Genomic DNA, 15,832 nt, shown 5'->3' with positions numbered 1-15,832 from the left:
GTGATAATTTCTGATGGTGGGAACTACAAGATACCGCAAGGAAACAAAAAGGCACTTATCTAGAGCTGTGGTGTGTAGGTGAGAAGGAAAACTTCCTAGAGAGCAGAGTGCAAGTGGGTATATGTCAAGTAGATGGGCAGGGGCTAGGGGACAAGGGCAAGGTCTGGATTTAGAAAGAGCATTCCTGGACGTCCTTTACCTTCCTTCTTCAATGGCGACCTTGTTGCTCACAGCTCTTGTTTTTGCCCATTACAGTTCATGGGTCCTGAAATTGGTTTGAAGGCAAATTCCAAGCTTGCAATGGGGTGGGAGAGGGTAAGAAGAGAATGCAGTACCCCTTTCTGAAAACGGGCTGTAACCATTTAGCCGATTATTTAATATTGAGGAATGCAGTAAGGTCAGAGCCTGGATCACCTTTCAATGGAGCTACAGCTCCAACGAGCAGGCTCTGAAATTGCTTGAAGTCATTTACACCAGTGAATGCATATGTATCAGGGCCTGGTTAAAGATTTAGAGGATAAGCTGGTTAATAGAATTAATTTGATATATCCGGTATAATTCAGTGGAACACGTAAGTGCCCTTCAGAGCTCAAAACTGCTGGGAGAGGAACAAATCTTTGTACCAGCCATTAAAGAAGGATTAGTTGGAATCCTGAAGGAATAAACCCATGACTTTCATTCTTCTCCAGCTGTATGCATAATAGATGTCTTGATAAATGGCTATGGTATAAGCAACTTATCAAAACAACTTGGACTGCTGATGTATGTATGTGTAAGCATGTGTGTGTACATATATATTAGTATTTTTTGCCACTTCAGGTTCATGCCACAGTTGTATCTGATCCCTTTTCCTCGTTTCTGAAGCCAAAAGGGAATGCGTGAAAGACCAGGGTTTCATACACTCACTAAGGGCATGAATGAAAGTTGCTCAGTCTTGTCCGATTCTTTGTGACCCCACGGACTATAGAGTCCATGGAATTCTCCAGGCCAGAATACTGGAGTGGGTAGCCTTTCCCTTCTCCAGGGGATCTTCCCAACCCAGGGATGGAACCCAGGTCTCCCACATTGCAGGCGGGTTCTTTACCAGCTGAGCCACAAGGGAAGGCCACTGTGGGCATCGCTCTTCACAAAGTGGGGTGGGCAGAAGATGGTCACCACCGTTGGTCTCTGGGTAGGTCGAAGAGGGCCCCTGGAGGGAACAGTGGCTAGATGCCTTGGATTACAATATGGGCTGGTCCAGTACTGAGGCTGCTGGTAGGAGCTGAGAAACAAGACAGCCGAAAGAATCTAATACTTACTGCAGTTCACCAAGATGTCAACGCCCCCATATTTGCAGTTGAAACATGACTGTGTAGGACCAAATAGCTGGCTTTTTGAAGGTGATTCAAAAACAGGAGTAGATCATATTTTCTAAGAGAAATAAAAGCTTCCTCCTACATTCCTGTTCATTTTGCGATGCCAAATTAGGGAGAACTTCTGGCTGAGAAATAGGAAAAAAAAAATTGGAGATGTTTTAAGATGATGAGATGGGTTCTTTTTATGCCATTCTCAGTATATATGGTTTTTTAAGATGTCAAATGGGAAAAATGATAACTTTTTTCCAATCTGGGAAAAGAACTTGGGAGTACACGCTGATGACTCTTCTAGGGTATGTGTGTCTACGGCCAGCATAATCATTAAAATATTCTGTGAGCTGGGAAGTACGTTAGAGGGGAATTTTAACAAAAGGGAGAAAGCAAAGGAGAAAGGAAAAAAGTGTGCATTTTCTTTTTACCTAAAAGTTTGTTTTGACTTTCAGGGATCACGCAAAGTATCCAGCTCAGTGCCTGGTAGATAGGAATCATGTAAAAACAAAGAACAGAGATGTGCTTAAAATTGATTTTTACCAAAAGGGTAGGGGTAGTGCATCTTATCTTGTGTTCTTAAATAAATTACCTTTCTTAAATAAATTATCCTTCCTCATGGAAGATAATCATTGCTTTCCTGTTTCTCTCTGTGCCCCTTATTGGGTAAGTTCAAGTGCAAACCTTGGGCCACAGAGAGAGGAAGGCCTGGACTGATGGGCCACTTCTGACTGATGGGGGGCAAGGCCCTTCACCCCAACACGCCCTAGTGTCCCGAACTATAGACTAAAATGGGTACAACGGTGCTTCCCTTACAGAGCAGTTGGAAGGATTCAATGAGAACGTTTTCACAGCCATCAGCGAGGAAAGTGGGTGTCTCACACTTTCTGTAGTTATCCATCTCTCTTCCCTGTTTTTCAACAACGATCCTAATATGTAGGATGAGATCAGTTTTACCTTGAGTTGGTTGATGGAAGTTTCTGTATCCCTTGCAGCTGCTCTGGTTTACAATGTAAATGAATGCTAAAAGAGCCAAGGGTCAGCAATACAGAGGAGCAAGTCCTGGGCTACAACAACCTTTCCATGCCATACAGAGAAAACCCATGCAGAACTCAAGTACTTCAAGGAAGAAAGAAGGACAGAAAGAGGGGCAAGGAAAGAAAATAGGGAGAACAGAGGGATAAAGGGACAGAGAGAGAGAGAGAAAATAAATGTGGTTTTGAAACACTCTTCTAATTCTTTGCGAAGAAAAGACAGCAGTGTTGAGCTAATGCCCCCAAAATAGATCTGAGCAAACATTTGCCAATGATCTGGAAAAGAAAAATCTTTTCTGACACTTCTCTTTAAGTAAGGCTGGAATGTGGGACTTGGGGAAGGGAGGGTGGTGCCGAGGCCAGGCGAGGTCCTGCCCACTCTGCATCAGGTCCTCCAGAGTGGCACTGCCAATGTTCAGACCTGGCTTGTGACAAGCAAACCTCTGAAGCCTGTGGTTTGGATTTTGCTTGTGGCTTTCTTTTCATATGTGAGGTCTTCTTATATCCACGAAACCAGGCCTTGCCCAACTGACATCAGACCAAGAGGCTACCCACACTTACAAGGATGTGTGCCATCTCACCCTTCTTTACAGTTTTCATGGATCTCACTTAAGAAGCAGCGGAGTTGGGAATGGGGGGATCACAGGTGATCAGTTCCTCTCCCTTCCTTGAATTTACAACAACATTTTATGAACTGAGTATTCCATGCATGGTAACTGATATTAACTAGAAAATTGTGGTTTGGGCAAGTGAATTTGGGAAATAGATTCCATAAAGGTAAAGAGGTCCTTAGGGGGCACATTGATATGCTAATGTGTTTTATGCGGGCTGTCAGTCACCTTATTTTATTCTTATTCTATTAGCATCATTGGACCCTGTTCCTCACTTTCTCCTTGAAATACGTGCTCCAGTTAGCATACAGGTAGAGAAGGAAACGGCAACCCACTCCAGTGTTCTTGCCTGGAGAATCCCAGGGATGGGGGAGCCTGGTGGGCTGCCGTCTACAGGGTCGCACAGGGTCGGACACAACTGAAGCGACTTAGCAGCCAGCAGCAGCAGCAGCTACTCTCTCTCAGGTTCCTTCTATTTCATTGGCCTCTCTCAGCATCCTTTACAGGTTCCTTTTCCTTTTCCACACCTGGGAAGACCAGGTCTCAGTCTGAGGCCCTCCCCTATTTGAGGAACACTCAACACCATTGGGTGGTTCTATTGACTTTATGAGTATTTAATGCTATGGATATAACAATGACACAATTTTTTTTTTTTTCTCACACTGTGATCTCACCAATTATCTGCAGATTAAAACTTTATTTATACAAATGATATCAAAACTTGAATACCTAATGGGCATTTTCCATGTCATATGTTCAAAACAAAACTCCTGCTTGCCATTGGCTCCCTCTGCCCTCCATCCCCACGGCTTCTACACAGTTTTCCATTTCCACCAAATGGTGTCCTGCTCCCATCTGTCCAGGCTCAAAAATGTAGGCGTCATTCTCGACTCCTCTCATTCTCTAACTACCCATGTCCAGTTCAGCCCACGTCTTAACTGCATTACTTTTAAAATACGTCCTGAATCCAAGGCTTGTTACCACTACTACACTATTCCAAACCATCATCGTCTTTCACATAGACTACTTAATGGCCTTCTAACCAGTCTCCCTGGGACACGCTCCCTTTCCACAGTCAATTATCAACACTTCATGATTTAAAAAACAGAAACCAGATCATGTTACTCCCCTTCAAAAACCTCCCAAGATTTCTCATCTTACTAAAAATAAATTATGAACTTTTCCCCATATCCTAAAAAGCCCCATATAATCAGACTCCTGCCTGCCTCTCGGCTCTCATCTATTACCACTGCCCCCTTTACTCAGTTCCCCAGAGACACACCAGTGTATGTGCTACTCTGAACAGGCCAAGGTTAACCACAGGGCCTTTGTACTTGCATTGGCCAGTATGGTTCTGCCTCAGATTCTCAACCGGCTTTCTGACACCAATTCACCAGCTCAGTAAGCCCTTTCCTCCTCAGAACCTCCATTTCCCCTCTGCTGTGAGAAGATTTCAAAGGGAGGTGGTGAGGACCAGGATTTGTAGACTGCAAAGTGTCAGGACACGGAACAATATTTGGTCCCACATAATAAAGCTGATTCACAGTATCGGTAACCAAACCAAACGAAGGCACAGCAGAAATTCAGTGCTACAATTCACCATGGTCGCTGTCATTTCAGTACAGAATATCTTAGTCATTTAAAAGTGGAGACACAGTTCATTATAATCTTGGCTCTACTTCCATGTTTATTGTAAAGATCTTCTATTCCTTGATTGGAGGCAGAGCTGAAATTGGACAACTGAATCATTTCTATGAGTAACAACATTTCAGAGCTTTCCCCACATCGTTTATGTGTTAATAGATTTTCTCCTCATGACAACCCTCAGGGGAGTCTCATTATCCCCATTTTACAGATGAAGGAACTGAAACTTGGCAAATGACGCTGATTTCCTCATGCACACAGAGGTAACAAGTAACATCGACGACTTTTGAACTTAGATTTTTAAACAAAGTCACCTTGCTTACTCATGAACTACTATGTTCTGCTTCGCTATGAACAAACGTTTAAGTATTTTGGCAAAGAGGATTCCGTCAGCTGTAAGGACTTTTGAGTTTGTGTGGTATTGTTGAAGGCCCTAGGCTTAATATAAAGAAGGAAAGTGTTTTGGTCTCTAAGTCTCTGAGCATTTTTATAAGAATATGTGACATTACAAAAGGACTCAAAAGACTGAACTAGGAGTAATGAGAGCTTTTCTCAAGGAAGCACATTTTTACTGACAGCTGTCTTACATTAGGCTGGTTTGCCTCATGCGACAACATGGGCAAGCTGTGACCTCCGCATCCCTGGAGGTATGTAATCAGAGACAGCACAGCCTCTCGTGAGAGACATTACAGACTGGAGGGCTTTCTTGAATCATACAAGCTGCTCTAGACATTTCTACACAAGCTGCATTGCGTAATGGTTAGGGTTCTTTCAACCTTGAGGCATGGTTGTTCAGCCAACACCAAACATGAAGTCTCAGCTTGGTTTCCTCCAAAAGCAGAGTCTGAGGTAAGGTCTGGGTGTCAGGCAGTTTATTTGAGAGGTGATCCAGGCGGTAGGATAAAGAGTGGGGAGAGAGGGACAGGGGAGAAAGGAAAGCGAATCAGTGGGGTTAATGAGCTGAGGATTGTTATGGTTCTGCTGAGACCCTTCTAGAAACCATGTGAGCTGAGCTTCTACCCATGTTCTCCCAGAGGCTGGGCATTTATTCATCAGCTTCCACCCAACCAGTGCTGGCCATGTCTACATAGGAAGATGAGCAGGCTTCTGTAGTTCCAGAACAGCCATAGGGAGAAACCTGTAGAAGTTGGTAGGATACCACTGAGATGGGTTAAAACAAAAATGCACGTAATTATCCATCACAGCTACACTAAGGTAAGAGGCCGAAGGGATATGATGTTGGGCATCAAGAACACTTCCTATACCTAGGCTGTGCTTTGGTTTTTAGGATGGGGTCTGGAGGGATGAGCAGGAGCCCCCAAGGCAAAGGCTCCTTCTACTCTGGTGTTTGTTTTTAAACCTTTTAATTTCATATTGGAATAGACTTGATTAATAATGTGGTGATAGTTTCAGGTGTCAGCAAAATGATCAGTAATACACACATGTGTATCTATTCTTTTTCACATTCTTTTCCCATTTAGGTTGTTACATGACATTAAGTGGAGTTCCCTGTACTACACGGTAGGTCCTCGTTGTTATCCATTTTAAATATTGCAGTGTATATATGTCAATCCAAAACTCCCTAACTATCCCGTCTCCCCTCACTGTTTCCCCATGGTAACTGTAAATTCATTCTCTAAGTTTGTGGGTCTGTTTCTGTTTCGTAAATAAGCTCATTTGCATATTTCTTTTTAACACTCTTTTCTTTTTAGGAGTACAGAATTAGCAATGGTTCCTGTGTCAGGCAGAATAAGGTCCCCTAAACCCTCAAAGACATTCACCTCCTAATTCATGGAACCCTTGTGGCTCAGATGGTAAAGAATTTGCCAGTAATGTGGGCAATTGGGGTTTGATCTCTGGGTTGGAAAGATCCCCTGGAGAAGGGAATGGCAACCCAACCCAAGTATTCTTGCCTGGAGAATTCCATAGACAGAGAAGCCTGGCAGGCTACGTGAGTTGGCAAAGAGTCGAACACAACTGAGTGACTAACATTTGCACTTTGTGTAGTTAGATTATGTAGCAAATAGGAAATAATGCTATAGGTGAGATTCTAATTGCTAATCAGCTGGCCTTGAGACGAGATTATCCTGAATTATTTGTATGTTCCTAAGGCTATGGTTTTTCCAGTAGTCATGTATGGATGTGAGAGTTGGACTGTGAAGAAAGCTGAGCACCGAAGAACTGATGCTTTTGAACTGTGGTGTTGGAGAAGACTCTTGAGAATCCCTTGGACTGCAAGGAGATCCAACTAGTCCATTCTAAAGGAGACCAGTCCTGTGTGTTCTTTGGAAGGAATGATGCTACAGCTGAAACTCCAGTACTTTGGCCACCTCATGTGAAGAGTTGACTCATTGGAAAGGACTCTGATGCTGGGAGGGATTGGGGGCAGGAGGAGAAGGGGACGACAGAGGATGAGATGGCTGGATAGCATCACCGATTCGATGGACGTGAGTTTGAGTGAACTCCGGGAGTTGGTGATGGACAGGGAGGCCTGGCGTGCTGCAATTCATGGGGTCACAAAGAGTCGGACACAACTGAGCGACTGAACTGAACATATCATAAAGGACCTTAGAACTTGAAAATGGAGGTAGGAAAAGAGAATCAGAGAGATGACAATGTGTCAAGGACATTGCTGTCCTTGAAGATGGAAGAAGGGAGCCACAAACCAAGAAAGGTTGCCAGCTTCTAGAGTCTAGAAAAGACAAGGAGATGGAGTCTTAGCTAGAGTTGCCCTAAGGAATGCAACCATTTCAACACCTTGATTTTAGCCTCATGAGATTTATTTCAAACTTCTGACCTCTAAAGCTGTAAGATAAGTACTGTGTTGCTTAAGCCAGTAACATTTGTTATAGCAGCGACAGGAAATTAATACAGTGCATTATTCCACAGACTGCAGAGCAATCTGTGGAATCTAATCAAAGAGGATCAGCACACTAGAAAGCTTTTGGCTGAAATAATGCTCTTGCGTGACAAATAATCCCCAAACTCTGTATGTTAAAACAAAGAAAATATATTCCAGGCTAACAGGTAGATAGGTTGATGCAAATAACTCAGCTGCAATATATGCAAAAAACTGTGTACCATCATAGGTTGGGCTTTACTGGGCTCTAAGCTTCAGGATGGGCTCAGGTCAGCTCCAAGATTTTCACCGCAATACCCAGACTGAAGAAGCAATGACTCTCTGGGGCCAAGTAGATTGCATCTCCTGGCCAAGGGAAGGAACTCTGAAAAGCTGGCATAAGTTTGCTGTGCCTCTTTAGGTCACAGGTAGATGGTGACATACTATTATTTCTGTCCACACTCCATTGCTGCCAGTAAGTCATAAAATTTGGCCTAAGACAATGGGTTCAGGGAGGATACTTCTGGAGAAGGAGAGAAAGGAAGGGAGTGAAGGAAAAAATGTAGATAAATAATGAAACCTAGTGCAATCACTGAGACATGTCAGTATCTGTGAAGGTATGTGTTCACCTGTCTCTTGCATAGACAGTTTCCATCATGATCTGGCCAAAATGGCTGATTTTCCAATGAACAGTGCAAATCTACAGAGATCCCTTAGGTTGCACACATGTCTAAATACACTCTTAGAATCCTTAATTTGAGAATCACACAAGAAGGCATAATTCAATTGCCATCTTATTAGGGGAAAGAGAGGTCTTGAGAAGGAAATGTTATTTTCTCAAGACTAGACTTTTAGTGGTAGAGTTGACGATAGACCAAAGGCCTTTAAAATCTCAGTCTGGGGCTCAACTCACATCTTTCTTAATTCTAGAATCCTGCTTCTAGGTACCCCAACAGCTTTGTTAGCATTCCAAGTCCTTTGGGGTCTATAGACTGAATTTAGAAAGGTGAGGTTGATTATTCCAGCATCTTACATACAGAGTCTTCATTTTTCTCCTGTAAAGCTTAGGTTTGAATAAGCTTTACTTTGGCTGGGCCTAGGGAAACCCACTCTGCCCCTGCCTGAGGTCCTGCTTGGGTATTGTAGGGCAGTGATTCAGAGCAAAAGCACCTTCCAAACCCATATGGGCCCCTTCACTTTTTTTCTGACAGCAGTCATTTCTAGACTCATTAGAGATGCCCAGATCGAGAGGGCTAGAGACATGGAGGTTCTCCTCTTGGCCACAGGTCAACTGGGGCATCTTCATGGGCTTTCTTAAGACTCCCTTTTCCCAGGAAGCTTCAGTCCTCCAAAGAAAGAAGGCAAGGTCTGTTTCCTATGGCTGAAAGACTCTTGTCATCCTTTTGTTCCTCCTAAGCCTGGGGAAACCCTAGGTCAGTTGCTCTAGGAATCCTCCTCAACTTTTCCTGGGCAGAATTAATCACTCACTTCTCTCTCTGCTTACTAGCACTTTAGGCAGGCTTTCTTCCATCACCGACCCTACTGTATTATCCTTTTTCCTTTACACAGCTCCCTCCCTCACTAGGTTATCTCTTCTTCTGTTCCTGGGACTCTATTTCATTTAGCATGATGACCCACGGATTTAGTACAATGTCTACTAAATAGAAAGCAGTCAGTAAACACCACTTGCTCATTTAATGATTCTAGTGATTATTATATTTGAGCTAACAGTTCATGATAATGTTCATAGTAAAACACAATAGTTATTTACTAAAGAAACCTGGGTAAATTTATGAATGGAAAAGAAGTGATGATTATTAAATGTCTTCAGGGGCCAATCTCTATCCTACACGTGGTCCTTCAACACATAGAAACGTACGCATCCGTGTGTACAAGACAGTAAAGGATAGCTTAGTGGACATAATAATCAACATTTTTGAATTATTAATGCAGACAGAAACAGATTAAAGAATACTTATTTAGAAGGCTTTTTTTTTCTTCAAATTATCTGTGTGCTCAGCAATCAACCAATGAGTTCTACTGTACCAGTCTAAAAATAAACAGGGAGTGCTACATTGCCAGAAATGATCTCAGCTCACCTCTGGGAGGTAAAGTCTCCACTGGAGGCATTTTTGTTGCTCAGCTGTAGAATAGAAGTAGGCCCTCTGCAGCAATTTCCAATTAGCTAAAGGGGTTCGGGGATGATTTTGGCAAACTTGACCTAGCTTTGAGCATGAGTTTGTTTCATTCCTCACTGTGCACATCTTGCCATTTCTGAAGCTGTGAGTCAGGCTGATGTCAGCCAAACAAGGAGCTGAACCAGCATGTCCAAGGAGATTGGAGGTGTCCTTGGCAAGGGGCTTTGATGCTACCTACCAGGGACAGATGTCCTAGAAGTGATGTCACTTTTTTTCCTATTTAGGTCATAACTCTACAGTGGCCTTTGTGCAAAGATGTTGAAGTGAAATTGTGAGCACCCTGAGAGTGCTTTCTTAAGAAATGGTTACGCATGTATGTATCTATATATTGATATCTAGTTAGTTACTAGAGACCTGAGAGTTAAGAATTCTGGTTCTTGCTCTGTCATGATCTGTTTTGAACTTTGGACAAATCATTCCTCTTTCTTGGACCTCTGGTTTTCCATCTGAATGACAACTATATTGGAAAGGTAATCTCTAAGACCTTTTCTACCATTGTGTTTCCTTTATTCCTGGAGACCAATGGCAACATTTATATTATTGCATTTAAGGAACTGATGTATCCCTCTGAGGACATTTTGCTACCAATCAATGGTCTTGTTTTGTCTTTCATTATCATTGCCTCAAGCAGATAAGAAATTCATCAGATGTAACACTCTTGACAGTCTGTAGTGGGATTTGGAAAGGAAGCTGTGTTCCCTTCTGCTGGCTGACTATAGCCAGGTTTAAGCAGCATGGGGTTGGGAATCCGCATCCAGTGGGTGTAGTGGAGTTTTAAAGATGGTGAAGTTCCATAACTGAGTGTCAGATCCTGGACTGGAATCAAATTTTTGGACACTCCAGACCTTGAATTTCTTGATAATTAAAAGAAAGTCATAGTACCACTGATCTCATTGAAATAAGCTTTCCTTCACTTTACAGCTTAATATCTGAAGGCCTCAGGAACATTATTTCCAACTTCTCAGCATGTAAAGTGGCTTTTGTTTCACCCCCTAAGATTTTCTTTAAATAATTACCATCCATGCAAAAACTGTAGTGCTCAAAGATATTCATATTAATTTGTTGCCCATTTATAACCATCACAACATCTTCAGCCTCATCTACTGCTGCTGCTGCTGCTGCTAAGTCGCTTCAGTTGTGTCTGATTCTGTGCAACCCCATAGATGGCAGCCCACCAGGCTCCCCCGTCCCTGGGATTCTCCAGGCAAGAACACTGGAGTGGGTTGCCATTGCCTTCTCCAATGCATGAAAGTGAAAAGTGAAAGTGAAGTCGCTCAGTCATGGCCAACTCTTTGTGACCCCATAGACTGCAGCCCATAAGGCTCCTTCATCCATGGGGTTCTCCAGGCAAGAGTACTGGAGTGGGTTGCCACTGCCTTCTCCACATCTACTGCTATTCTCCTTCAGGTATTACTATTGATCAGAAAGCTGAAGTGATCAGAAAAGAATAGAACAAAGTCAGAGGAACTAACTTGGGCTGAATGCTTTCTGTGAACTAGTGCACCGGCCTTCAAGCAGTTTCTCTCTTTCAACCTCACACTAGCATGACGGTTTAGGAATTTTACTGGTGAAGAAACCCAGAACTCAAATCACACTCGGGAAGCCTATAACAAATAGTTTTATCATTGGAAAAAATTATTCAAAGGCTTCTGATGGAAGGGATAACTTAGTTTCTTGGATTTGTTTTAAAATTTTATTGTGTGTTTAGTTTTAAAATGAAAACAAATGTTTTCCCCACATTTTGACTGCAAGCGTTAATTGCATTCAGTATCTAGATCTTAATTAACCTTTCTTTGGAATCTTAACTTCTAAGGAGTGTTAAATGAATCAAGTCTAACGTACAAAATAAAATATTACTCATTTTAGTTAATGCCTTAGACATTAATTGGGAAGGAAACTGAGTGTAGGAGAAGAAGTGTCATGGGGATTTTTACTTCTCCTTTGCTTATGTTTCCACCTTCCCCCTGCAACACCTTCCTAGTTGGTTTCATTCATGAAATTGTTTTAGGTGAATGATAAGTAGGTTCATCTTTGAGGCCTAAGAGACTTGGGAATGGGTTGTGCTCATTTTCCTATCAGCCACATGGCCTGGGCCTTGCATTGCTGCAACACTGAGCTTCATAAGCTTGGGATGTAAATAACCAGGAAGCTTAGTGTTGCCATTGGGATTTAATGAAAAAATGAACTGCACAGGAGTCCCCCCTCAGCCAAGGTTTTGTTTTTTGGAGTTTGAGTTATGCACAGTCAAGTGAAGTCTGAAAACAATAAGTGAAAAATCCCAGAAATAAATGATTTATAGGTTTTACATTATGCTCATTCTGAGTAGCACACTGAAATCGAGCTGTGCTTCTCAGGACCTGAATCACCCTTTGTTAAGCTTTTCCCACCTGTTTGCCACTCAGTAGCTGACTTGGTTATCAGCTTGGCCACTGCAGTATCACCGTGCGTGTGTCCAAGTCACCCTTCTGCTACTTTTTAGTGGTCCCAGTGCAAGAGTAGAGACTGGAAAAACAGTGTTTGCCGGGATCTGTATTATCTGTGGTTTCTGGCATCCACTGGAGTCTTGGAATATTTGTTCCACTGATAGTGTCTCAAAAGCAGGTAAGATTTTCATTCCCTCAAAATTGTGCCCCCAAAAAGGAGAACTGCCTTGCATTTGAGAGTTTACAGTGTTATCTCTGCTGCTCTCAGTTACTGTATTTTGAATAACAGACTTTGGGGGACGCAGCTTGTTGTTCAGTCCCAGAGTCTTCTCTGACTCTGTGACCTCATGGACTGCAGCAGGCCAGACTTCCGGGCCCTTCACTATCTCCCGGAGCTTGCTCAAACTCATGTCCACTGAGTCGGTGAAGCCATCCAACCATCTCATTCTCTGTCATTCCCTTCTCCTCCTGCCTTCAATCTTTCCCAGCATCAGGGTCTTTTCCAATGAGTCAGCTCTTCGCATCAGGTGGTCAAAGTACTGGAGCTTCAGCTTCAGCATCAGTCCCTCCAATGAATATTCAGGACTGATTTCCTTTAGGATTGACCGGCTTGATCTCCTTGCAGTCCAAGGGACTCTCAAGAGTCTTCTCCAGCACCACCGTTTGAAAGCATCAATTCCTTGGCACTTAGACTTCTTTATGGTCTAACTCTCACATCGGTACATGACTACTGGAAAAACCTTAACTTTGACTATATGGACATTTGTCAGCAAAGTGATGTCTCTGTTTTTTAATACAGTGTCTACATTTGTCATAGCTTTTCTTCCAAGGAGCAAGTGCCTTTTAATTTCATGGATGCAGCCACAGTGGTTTTGGGTCCCAAGAAAATAAAATCTGTCACCTTTTCCACTTTTCCCCTTCCACTTGCCATCAAGTACTGGGACCAGATGCCATGATCTTTTAGATTTTTGAATGCTGAGTTTTAAGTCAGCTTTTTCACTCTCATCAAGAGAGTCTTTAAGTCCTCTTGGCTTTCTGCCATTAGATTGATATCATCTGCATACCTGAGGTTGTTGATATTTCTCCCAGCAATCTTGATTCTAGCTTACGATTCGTCCAGCCTGCTATTTTGCAGGATGTACACCCCATAAGGTTCAATAAGCAAGGGGACAATACACAGCCTTGACAAACTCATTTCCCAATTTTGAACCAGACCATTGCTCCACGTCTGGTTCTAACTGTTGCTTCCTGATCTGCATACAGTTTTCTCAGGATACAGGTCAGGTGACCTAGTATTCCCATCTCTTGAAGAATTTTCCAGTTTGTTGTGATCCACACTGTCCAAGGCTTTAGCGTAGTCAATGAAGCAGAAGTTGATGTTTTCTCTGGAATTCCTTTGCTTTCTCTGTGACCCAGAGGATGTTGGCAATTTGTTCTTTGGTTCCTCTGACTTTTCTAAACCCAGCTTGTACATATGCAAGTTCTTGATTCATGTACTGTTGAACCCTAGCTTGAAGAATTTTGAGCACTACCCTGCTAGCACGTGAATAAAGCTCAACTTTATGGTAGTTTGAGCATTCTTTGGCATTACCCTCCTTTGGGATTGGAATGAAAACTGACCTTTTCCAGTCCTGTGGCCACTGCTGAGTTTTCCAAATTTGCTGGCATACTGAGTGCAGTTCTTTAACAGCATCATCTCTTAGGATTTTTAAATATCTCAGCTAGGATTCCATCACCTTCACTAGCTTTGCTTGTAATAATGTTTCCTAAGGCCCACTTGACTTCACACTTCAGGATGTCTGGTTCTAGGTGAATGACCACACCATTATTGTTATCTGGGTCATTGAGACATTTTTTGGACAGTTCTTCCATATATTCTTTCTACCTCTTATTAATCTCTTCTACTTCTGTTAGGTCCTTACCATATCTGTCCTTTATTGTGCCCATTCTTGCATGAAGTGTTCCCCTGATATCACCAATTTTCTTGAAGAGGTCTCTAATCTTTCCCATTCTATTGTTTTCTTCTATTCCTTTGCACTGTTCACTTAAGAAGGCTTTCTTATCTCTCCTTGCTATTCTCTGAAACTCTGTGTTTGGTTGGGTATATCTTTCCCTTTCTCCCTTACCTTTAGCTTCTCTTCTTTTATCAGCTATTTGTAAAATCTTCTCAGACAACCACCTTGCCTTCTTGCATTCATTTTTCTTTGAGATAGTTTTGGTCACTGCCTCATGTACAATATTATGGACCTCAGTCCATAGTTCTTCAGGCACTCTACTAGATCTAATCCCTTGAATCCATTTATCACCTCCACTGTATAGTCATAAGAGATTTGATTTAGGTCATACCTGAATGGTCTAGTGGTTTTCCATACTTTCTTCAATATAAGCCTGAATTTTGCAATAAGGAGCTCATGATCTGGGCCACAGTCAACTCCAGGTCTTATTTTTCAAAGCTTTTTTTAGAGCTTCTCCATCTTTGGCTGTAAAGAATATAATCAATCTGATTTTGGTGTTGACCATCTGGTGATGTCCATGCATACAGTCATCTTTTGTGCTGTTGTAGGAGGGTCTTTGCTACAGCCAGTGTGTTCTCTTGACAAAATCTTATTAGCCTTTGCCCTGCTTCATTTTGTACTCCAAGGCCAAGCTTGCCTGTTACTCCAGGTATCTCTTGACTTCCTACTTTTGTATTCTAGTCCCCTATGATGAAAAGGGCATCTTTTTCTTTTCTTTTTTTTGGTGTTAGTTCTAGAAGGTCTTGTAGGACTTCATAGAAGCAATCAACCTCAGCTTCTTCAGCATTAGTGGTTGGAGTATAGATTTGAATTACTGTGATATTGAATGGTTTACCTTGGAAATGAACCTAGATCATTCTGTCATTTTTGAGATTACACCCAAGTACTGCATTCTGGAACCTTTTGTTCACTATGAGGGCTACTGCATTCCTTCTAAGGGGTTCTTGCCCACAGTGGTAGATATAATGGTCATCTGAATTAAATTTGCCCATCCCCATCCATTTTACGGATTTCCCAGGTGGTAAAGAACTCACTTGCCAATTCAGGAGATGTAAGAGACTCAAGTTTGATCCCTGGGTCAGGAAGATCCCCTAGAGGAGGAAATGGCAATCCAATCCAGTATTGTGAAAAGTGAAAGTGAAGTCACTCAGTCGTGTCCAACCCTCAGCGATCCCATGGCCTGCAGCCTACCAGGCTCCTCTGCCCATGGGATTTTCCAGGCAAGATTACTGTTATTTAATCTATATCTCTAACATTTTCAAGTTGGTCAAACATGACTTAATTTTATCACTGGGAATTTGGAGAATTGCTGTCTATCCAGGGCTTCTTTATTTCTGGACACATGATAAAAATATAGGCAAAGATTTGTCTCCCAACAAAAAGTAGTCATGTTGGAAGTATCAGTGTTACTAGTGGTCTGAAAATAAACTTCTACATGAAAAAAAACAAAAAAACAAAAAACTCTAACACATGTAGCTAGTTTTTTTTTTTTTTTTTATGAGATTAGTGGTCTCTCAGTCTTATGCCCCAGTTCTGCTAATCATTTACTCATTCATTCATGTAACAGTCAAATATCTAATGCCCGCTGAAATGTTCAAGGCTCTTGGCTGGACACTGGAGATAGAGAAATAAAGACCACAAGAGCCCTGCACTTCAGGATCTCATATTTTAGTGAATTGATATCAAATCAGGGTTTCTCAGTTGTGGTACTGCTGACATTCCTGG

The 15,832-nt window shown here is 42.2% G+C and overlaps 1 long non-coding RNA gene across 1 annotated transcript in view; it reads right to left on the bottom strand.

The window, feature by feature from the left end:
• Window positions 1-338: 338 nt before the first annotated feature.
• Window positions 339-15,832, bottom strand: part of LOC133253466 (uncharacterized) — a 61,395-nt gene continuing 45,901 nt past the window's right edge. The window contains exons 4-5 of the long non-coding RNA XR_009738306.1: window positions 1,299-1,480; window positions 339-498 (exon numbers count right to left, since the gene is read on the bottom strand). This is a non-coding gene — a long non-coding RNA (uncharacterized LOC133253466). The remainder of the gene's footprint in view (window positions 499-1,298; window positions 1,481-15,832) is intronic.

The sequence above is a fragment of the Bos javanicus genome, chromosome 8, assembly GCF_032452875.1.
Source record: "Bos javanicus breed banteng chromosome 8, ARS-OSU_banteng_1.0, whole genome shotgun sequence".
Classification (NCBI taxonomy): Eukaryota; Metazoa; Chordata; class Mammalia; order Artiodactyla; family Bovidae; genus Bos; species Bos javanicus.
The sequence above is the reverse complement of the archived record's forward strand: the minus strand, read 5'-3'. Positions and strand labels throughout refer to the sequence as shown.